This window comes from Benincasa hispida, chromosome 11 (genome assembly GCF_009727055.1).
Source record: "Benincasa hispida cultivar B227 chromosome 11, ASM972705v1, whole genome shotgun sequence".
NCBI classification, from domain to species: Eukaryota; Viridiplantae; Streptophyta; class Magnoliopsida; order Cucurbitales; family Cucurbitaceae; genus Benincasa; species Benincasa hispida.
This window is the reverse complement of record NC_052359.1, coordinates 65,442,955-65,452,105: the sequence shown is the minus strand read 5'-3', so window position 1 is coordinate 65,452,105 and position 9,151 is coordinate 65,442,955. Positions and strand designations below refer to the sequence as shown.

Below are 9,151 nucleotides of genomic sequence, written 5' to 3'. Positions count from 1 at the left end.
CGTTGGAGCCCATGATCTATAGGTCTGCGAGGTCCCCCTACTAGCTCGTAACGGACTAGCTCTAGAATAGCGTGATAAGTTAATTTGAATTATTCAAATTATAATTAAGGGAATTAGTAATTATATGAGATATAATTATATGTTTAATTTGAGAATTAAATGGAATAGGGGAATTTATATATTTAAATATTATTTAAATATATAAAGATGGATATGTGTTAAAATTAATTTAATATTTGATATTAAATTAATTAAGTTTTATTTAATGATTAATTTATGAAATTAATTAAAAAAATTTCTAAAAAATAAAAATAGATTTTATAAAATCAAAATTTTAATTTGTGATAAAATTGAAAAAAGTGAAAAACAAAACACATAATGAAAAAAAGTTGATTTTCCATTATCCATCTTTCAACTAGCTCACACAAATGGCATTCTTGTTTGCCTTGTCTTCTCCAAGCATGAGCTGCAATTCATGCACTCTTTCCTTTGCATGTTGATCTACAATATAATGAAGAGATTGGAGTGAAAATCGAAAATGCAATCTATAGATAATTTTAGAGAAAATTCTGTTTGAAGAAAGGGTTCTTCAACAAGATTACTCCAGTGAGCATTTCTCCTTCATCCTATGATCCAAGCTTGTTTTGGGTCCCACAACTCAATCTAGAGCACCAAGAGAATAGTAGGAAAGATCTTGAGGTGGTCTGCAACAAAATTTGGTGAAGATAGCAGCTGAAGAAGGAGCTTTGAAGAAGTTCTACAAGAAGTATGTCTTGAAACTCCTTGTATTCTGCAAGAGCATGCTTTATATTTTGCCAAAATTAGTGAATTTGAGTGCTTCGATGATCCTTGTGCTTCCTCTGTTGCTGATACAATTTTACACTTTTGCCTCGGGGATTTCACTTGTTGGTACACCAAGCACTTACTGACGAACTCATCTATCTCTCTTTTCATGCCATTCCACTAGGAGAACCGCTTCAAGTCTTGATACATCTTGGTACTGCCAGGATGTATAAAAAATGGGAACTATGAGCTTCCAACGACAAATCATTCTTCAGATCACTACTTGCCTATATGCATAAGCATCCCTGATAAAGAAAACCATTCTCCGCGGATACAGGGCACTCAACACCCTGCCCCGACTCTACCTTGTGAACTTTCTCAAACCAGGTAAGGATCACTCCGCTGAGTATTGATAATCCTCTACCTTAAACTCGGTTGCATCGATAACTATGCCAACTGTGTCGTGACTTCTCCCACTACTACTGCAATCTCGGCCCGTTCAAGATCCTTGCATAAATGAGCCTGTCTAGGAATAAGGGTTGTTGAATGAGCTACCTTCTTGTTTAAAGCATCTGCCACTATATTTGTCTTTCCTAGATGGTACAAAATGTCAAAATCATAATCCTTCACCAACTCTAACCACCTACGTTGTCTCATGTTCAACTCCTTCTGAGTGAAGAAGTATTTTAAACTCTTGTGGTCGATGAAAATATATATCTTCTCTCTATATAAATAATGTCTCCAGATCTTTAAAGCAAAAACCACTGCTGCCAATTCCAAATCGTGGGTGAAGTAGTTTCATTCAGATTTTTCAATTGACGAGAGGCATAAGACACTACTTTACCCTACTGCATCAGCAAGCATCCCAATCCTTTCATAGAGGCGTCACTATAGATAACGAAACCGCCTGATCCATTTGACACTGTAAGAATGGGGGTTGAAACTAACTTTTAATTGGATCTTGGAAACTGTCCTCACAAGCCTTACTCCAGAGAAAAGAATCTTTCTTCTTAGTCAACTGAGTCAATGGAGCGGCTATGCGAGAAAAATCCTTCACAAACCGCTAGTAGTAGCTTGTTAACCTCAGGAAACTACACCTCGCTAACTATGGTTGGACTGGGCCAACTCGTAACTGCCACAATCTTTGTGGGATCCATGGAGACTCCATTCTTTGACACCACATGTCCTAGAAAGGACACTTGCTTCAACCAAAACTCATATTTAAAAAACTTAGCGTACAACTAACTCTCCATAACTTTTTGTAAATGTTCCTCATGTTCTGCCTCTGTCTTGGAATAAACTAAGATATCATCGATGAAAACTATCACAAAAGTTTCACACCCCCTCCCGAGCCTTAGTACCCAGACTGAAAGAGGATGTAAAGATAGCCAACACCAACCATTTGTGATATCAACTGCCCGACTTCATCAGTTTAAAAGCTAGGTTATTATAACTCATTAATGATTATAAATAATTAAACATAATAATTTACATGCTTTAACCTAACTATCCTACTGACTTCCAGTTAACATGATCCGAGTCCTGCCCTGTGAGATAATATTAATTTAGACCTCAGGTGGCTTTGCCAAACGATTAGCTTCTGCTACCTGGGGAGGGGAAAGAAACAAAACATGGAAAACCTGAGCTATAAACCCAGTGAGTGATGCCTTTATAAGAAACCAAACTTGATTTTAGAAATTCATTTTTGGGGAAAACAATTCTAGAATCAAATATGAATCACATAATATAGAATGTAACCTCCTCAGTCTATCAGCTAGATATCCTTGGCATGATCAAGTATTCCCACCCCCGAGTATTCTTCGCAAATGACCGATGTGGAACCAATCTCAACACGCTATAACCCGTTGATTGTGCACATGTCGACATTTCTCGTTAGACATGTTTGGGTACACTGAAAATCCCACCAAGCGTTCACAAAGCATGCTAACAGTATCTCGGGTACAAATCCCATCTCCAAATGCAATTACACACGCATTATGATGAAAACACAACAACAATCAAGTTCAGACAAAACACATTTCTCGATCATGCCAATAAATATAACCTATATATATAATCACATAGAAATCAATCATACAAACAGTAGAATAACCACTCACAGTTCCTCCTATTCTGTTCTTTAGAAATTCTCTTAGGCAGCTCCTTGCCCTGTTCCTTGGATTCTTCCTTTTTCCAAGAATTTCAAGTTAATTCATTATTTCTCCAATAATCTTAATTTATTCACAAATAACCTTTAAAATTATAATAACCAACTTACCCATTTAAAATAACCAAAAAAAAAAAGAGGCTGAGCTATTCAAAAATAGTAATTTAAAGGTTATTTTGACAATTTGGAGCTCTGGGCAGCAGGTGGAAATGTCTGTGTGTGTAGGTGGGCAGGGTAACACGCTAGGTGGTAGCTCTTGCACAAGCGTGCGTCCGACTAGTTATCCGTCTAGCACGGTGCGCATGCTTGTCTGGCGAGAATGTGTGACAAGGCTGCTGGCCGACAACTTATGCGTTCAGCTAGACCAGCTTGCTATCAACGCAAATTCCCTCTTCTACAGAACTCCCAACGCAATGGCAACTCGGTATCCTTCACTACCCTCATTTCTGAGTATTTTAGCCCCGCTTTCACTCAAATGGCCCGAGTGAGTTGTGAGAGTCCTTCATCCCAAGCCTCCTATTTATAGTCGTCCAAAGTCCCCTAAAGCTCGACACCTTCTACTTGGCTACGTGACTAGATGTTCTCTCTTCACGTTGCCAACATAACTTTTTTCTACAGTGACACTGAGGTGTCTTCCTTTCTCTTAGCCAACACCTAGGTTCTCTCTTGCATGCCTCCTCGACTGTCCACCTCAATTTGCATGAGATCCTCGACTTCCCTAATTTGCCATATGTCCGAACGAGCTAGTACTTCCGACTTGCTCTTCAAGTTCTCTTTCATCAATGCATACACCACTTAACTTGGTCGCATGACTTAACCATTATCAACCCATAGCTTTCTTATCAACACATCACTTTTGCCACACTAACCCTCAACGCATCACTTGCTCTAGCCTTGTCTTATGCGCCAACATCCCCTCGGATGTCCTAGGCACATAGCACATCACTAACACATACCAACCTTTGGGTCAAGCTAGGTCTCAACTGCCTCATGGTTTGTCTAAACATTGCCTATCCTCTTGCTAACTCATACTTCAGGACTAACGCCCATATGCCTTGTTGCTTGACAACACCCTTAGTCTCTTGCTCAAAATCAACGCAATCTGACCTCGCAAGCCTTATGTACCGCAAGCCCCATCAATGCATGGACACTTCACTATGCGCCCACCATGGCTTGGCCCATCGTCTAGCTCGTCACGCAGCTCCTGTCTCTTATACACATCTAGATGTGTATAAGAGACAGGCCTTATGTACCGCAAGCCCCATCAATGCATGGACACTTCACTATGCGCCCACCATGGCTTGGCCCATCGTCTAGCTCGTCACGCCCATCGTCTAGCGCGTTCGCTTATCGTGTAGCGCCATTGTCTAGCAGTTGCGTCTAACGCCTATTGCTTAGCATTTATGCCTATCGTCTAGCACTATCGTCTAGTACCGCAAGCAACTATATGATCATCCGCATGCATGTTCAAACGCACAGCGCCCACGCTTGCGTGCATTGTTGCTTGCGTTTGTCCCATGCCTCGATGGTCTTCCTTGCTTCTTGCTCACGAAACCTCTTGCCATCCCTACGCATTCGTCCCTACCTCACAAGCTTAACACATGGTTGTCCTTGGCATCAATACCTAACCCCTTATAGCCTCTACAAACTTAGCCAACTATATCAAGCGTACAACATAACCCTGCGTCCGCCTAACCATCTCCCATGCGTTCCTTATGGATTTGGTTGGTCATAATGGTTGGTCGCATGCTCCATACTTGTCCTTTGATTGCATCCCTTACACCACGCAAGGTGTTTATAAGCTCCAATACTCAATCAAATTTTTATTACTTACCATTTTACTTAACTCAAGCTTCAAGTTCAGTCCTTAAGGTTAGGTTTGGGGTTTCACAAAAAGTGTCAAGAAATTCCTTGAACATCCTATTCATTAGGTCCATAAATACTGCTGGAGCATTCGTCAAATCGAACAACATTTCGATGAACTTATAATGGTTATACTTCGAACGAAAGGCGGACTTGGGTATATCACTATTTTTTATCCTCAGCTGTTGGTATCCTGACCAGAGATTAATCTTGGAGAACATCATAGTTCCCTACAACTGGTTGAATATTGATCCATCCTTTTTTTTCACGAAAAGTATTGGTGCACCCCACGGTGACACACGTGGGCGTATGAAACCCTTATCCAACAACTCTTGTAACTGAACCTTAAGCTCTTTCAATTCTACTGAAGCCGTCCTATATGGAGTCTTCGAGATAGGTATTGTGCCCAGTTCCAACTCGATAGCAAAATCTATCTCCCGTTGGGGCAGAAAACCTGGGAGATCCTCTAGAAAAACGTCTGGGTAGTCTCTTGCTATTAGTTCTGAAGTCAAGGGGACCTCAGCCTCTCTAGTGTCAACCACACTACCAAGATACCCCAGGCACCTAAGTCAAACAACCTATTGACCTTCAAAGCTGAAATCACCTTAGGCAGGACCACAATCCTAACCCCTTTAAACTTAAAGTTCACTTAAGAGGGTTAAAAACAACCTCCTTACGGGAGCAGTCTATACTGGCATGATAAGTAGTTATCCAATCTATGCCCAATATCACATCAAAATCACGCATGTTTAGAACTTCCAGGGTCACATCTAAGGCATGATTCGCTATTTCTACCTGACATGCCTTTATCTTTTCAGTAGCTAACATGATTTCTCTTGATAGAGTGGAAACTGATAGAGCATATTGTAAGGGTTCTAATCCTAATATGGCATGTTTTACAAATGCTAATGATATGAATGAGTTCAGTGAATTGAAGCAACCAAAACTAGCGCATCATGCCCCAAGATGAATCAGCGTCGATCCTCACAGTTGCCCGCAGTGTTGTGGCATAAGTCTTAAGGTCAAGGGCATTCACCATACCTTGTAATCCGCTCCTCAGACCCTAAACAAAATTCTCTATCCTTGTTTTCTCGGTGGCTACCAGCTCAGGGGCAAAGTGGGACAACTTGTCAAATTCTTTCTCATATTCTTCTACTAACATAATCCCCTACTTCAAATTCAGGGATTCAACTTGCTTGTTATATCGAGTGTTGGTAGAGAAATACTTCTTATAAAAACACTCCTTAAATTGATCCCATGTCGCAATTCCTTAACTTGTGTCAATCATCTTCTCTGTTGAACACCACCATATTTGGCATTGTATGTCAACATAAAAACTGCACATTGAAGCTTGTGTTCCTTCGACACTTCATATAACGGAAGATCATTTCAATAGAGGCAAACCATATATCTACCTTCGTAGGATCCTTCAACGACCCATCGAAGATACGAGGATCAAACTTCCTAAAATCCCTCAAGTGTTTAGCTTTAAGGGACAGGGTCTGCATGATCTGATTCTGCAGCTAGGTCGGTTGCACCTGAACCGGTGGTATCGATTCCTTCTGAATCTGATTTTGAGCATTCTGCCCTGCCATTGCACTACGGATCAAGTCTTGTATTCTTTCCATCAGGGATGATGCATCAGCTTCCCTAATTCTTGCTTCCATCGCCTTCTTATCAACTTGAGCCATAGATGGATTCGGAGCTGTCAGGACATTCTGGCTTCCACCGCCTCCTTCTTCCTGCACCCTGACGGTAGAGGGTCCCTCCTCTAGTTGTCCTCTACACTCTGAGCTTAGGTGCCATTTCCTAACATGTACCTAAAGATCATCTCTCACTAGATCACTTATCAAGAAAGCATATTTACAAAGACATTACATTAACTAGTCTCATGCATTACATACTGAAAACTATTATTAGTTAGACATACCTGGTGATGATGAGGAATCCGTTCTTGGGCCACAAGGACTATCTAGACTCATGTAGTAAGTCAGTCTTCAAAGCCCAAAGCATGGGCTCTGATACCAACTGTAACGATACGACTCCTTAAGACTCAAGCTAGGCCATTACTAGAAACACGCATGCATGAAATTTAAATTGACATATGTTCATAGCTTAATGAAAACCATATGAATAACGTAAAATAAATAAAGTCATTAAAATCAAATAATTGAAATCCAAGTCAAAGGGTAACCAACAAAAACAAATCTAGAAAATCTCCTTACAAGTTAAAAATGCAAATATTGAAACTGTGAGATCCAAATATGAAGACTAGAAATTAAAAACACGAAAAGAAAATCTTGAAAACATGAGTAGAAGCATATGACTGGTCCCAGTAGTTTGATCGCAGATTCCGCTTATCATTCGTTAGCGCATCCTTACCCTTACTTGAGAAAAATAAGCATGAAAAGGATGAGTATAAAATACTCAATAGGTAACCCCACTACTGGGGATGAGGCTAAGCATCTATGTCCTCTAGATGCAATCATAAATGCTTAGCCTCTAGTGGGATGTACATAATTCTCTAGTTATCATGGAACGACAAATAAATGACTAGTTGAGTCCACCCTACCGTAGTTTAAAAGTACCCACAACCTCTGGTGAATCCCGAAGGAAACACAAAACTCGGGTGACGTCCCGAAGGAGCTCACCACTTCTGGTGAATTCCATAGGAAACACAGTCTCTAGTGAATCTCGAAGGAAACATAACCTCTGATGAATCTCGAAGGAAACACAACCTCTGGTGAATCTCGAAGGAAACATAACCTCTGGTGAATCCCGAAGGGAACACAAGCCTTTAGTGAATCCCGTAGGAAGTCATCACCTCTAATAGGTATCTAACTAGTGGTAAGTGCAACTAGCACTAACATAAATATAACATGCGTCATAAACATAGTCCCACAACATGCAAATACAATCATAATGTTCACAGTTCATCCAACCAATCAAATAAATAATTATCACATAGTCCACGCTAGCATTCATAACATTTTGCATATATAATCAGGGAAACTCAATTAACCTCATGTAATTCAATACAACCAACCTCAAAATCCTCAAACGAAAGCTGAAATTTCATCGCATGGCACATAGGTAGTTCCAGTAGTAAGATTACTTACCTCGAATTTTAATTCAGATGTTAATCCAAGAAAATAGTCTCCAATAAAATAAATCCTGAATTAATTCCCTTAGCACCAAAACACAAACACTCAATTTCATTCCTTGAAGTCAAAACCAAAACATACAAAATTTACTCCAACAATCACAAATCAACTTACCCAAACGAAGCTTGATCAACAAATACTCCCAAGATTTCAACTCCAAAATCTCCCTTTAATAAGATTCTAATTCTAACAGATGGCGACTTGGAACCTTCAAAATACCAGAATTAAGCCAACATTTAATTCAATAATTAGTGAGTGCCCAGAAACCAACAACAAGGTCCACAAACCTTATCAATTCCTTACCCGCTCTTGTCTCGAACAAAACGGACAGCAACACTCTTCCATCCAAATCTCATCCTAACGTTAAATTATGATGAATATGGACCAATGAAAACTTAGTGGGCATCCCAAAATTCTTCAAGAAACTCAACCAAACAAAATGATTCTTACCCCAAATCCAAAATTCGACAAAATAGTGGTATCGAAATCTGCGGCAAACCAGCAGCGGTGGCGAACCGTGGTGGCCGGATGGATAGACCGCTGCGAGAGAAAGAGATCGGCGATTGGATTTAAGTTGATTTGTTGGTGGCGAGAGGGAGAGAGAGAGAGATCGACCGGTGGCGACAGCTAATCTGCTCGTCAAGTAGTGGTACGAACGTGTAGCGAGTGGCAGAGAACAGAGGGTGTGGGCGGCGTGGGCGAAGGCGGGGGGAGGGGGAGCCGGCTGGAGGCGAACGTCAGTGCGAACTGCTGGGTGAAGGGACGAGTGGTGGCACAAAGGAGGGGGAACAGCGAGTGGCACGCGGTGTAGAGCGGTTAACGAGCAAGAGGGTTGGCAGCTGAGGGGTTTCACAGAGGGAGAGATATCGGGGGATGGGGGTCGCGTGAGGGATTCACGAAGAAGGTAGAGATTATCTTTTTAAAAAGAAAAATAAAAGGTTTTTATTTTATTTAGTTTTTAGTTTTTTTTAAAAAAAATAGTTTTATTTTATTCTTTATACTTCATTTTATTTTTATCTCATTTCATTCTTTCCTTCAATACACAAATATATATATTTAGAATCCTTTCTTCTTCCTCTTCAAAATAAAAACAGTTCTCCAGATATAACCTCAATTTTTTACTTTAACTTAAAAGTCAAATTAATGTGACATAAAATCCAAACTTTCCTTTAAA

General features: G+C 40.2%; 1 long non-coding RNA gene across 1 annotated transcript; it reads right to left on the bottom strand.

Annotated features, from left to right (window-relative positions):
- Positions 1–7,378: 7,378 nt before the first annotated feature.
- On the bottom strand, positions 7,379–8,867 carry LOC120091978. The gene is made up of 4 exons (XR_005485876.1): positions 8,428–8,867; positions 8,281–8,334; positions 8,092–8,185; positions 7,379–8,000 (listed from the first exon to the last, which is right to left on the bottom strand). It is a non-coding gene; the product is annotated as an uncharacterized LOC120091978 (long non-coding RNA).
- Between the last annotated feature and the right edge of the window lie 284 nt (positions 8,868–9,151).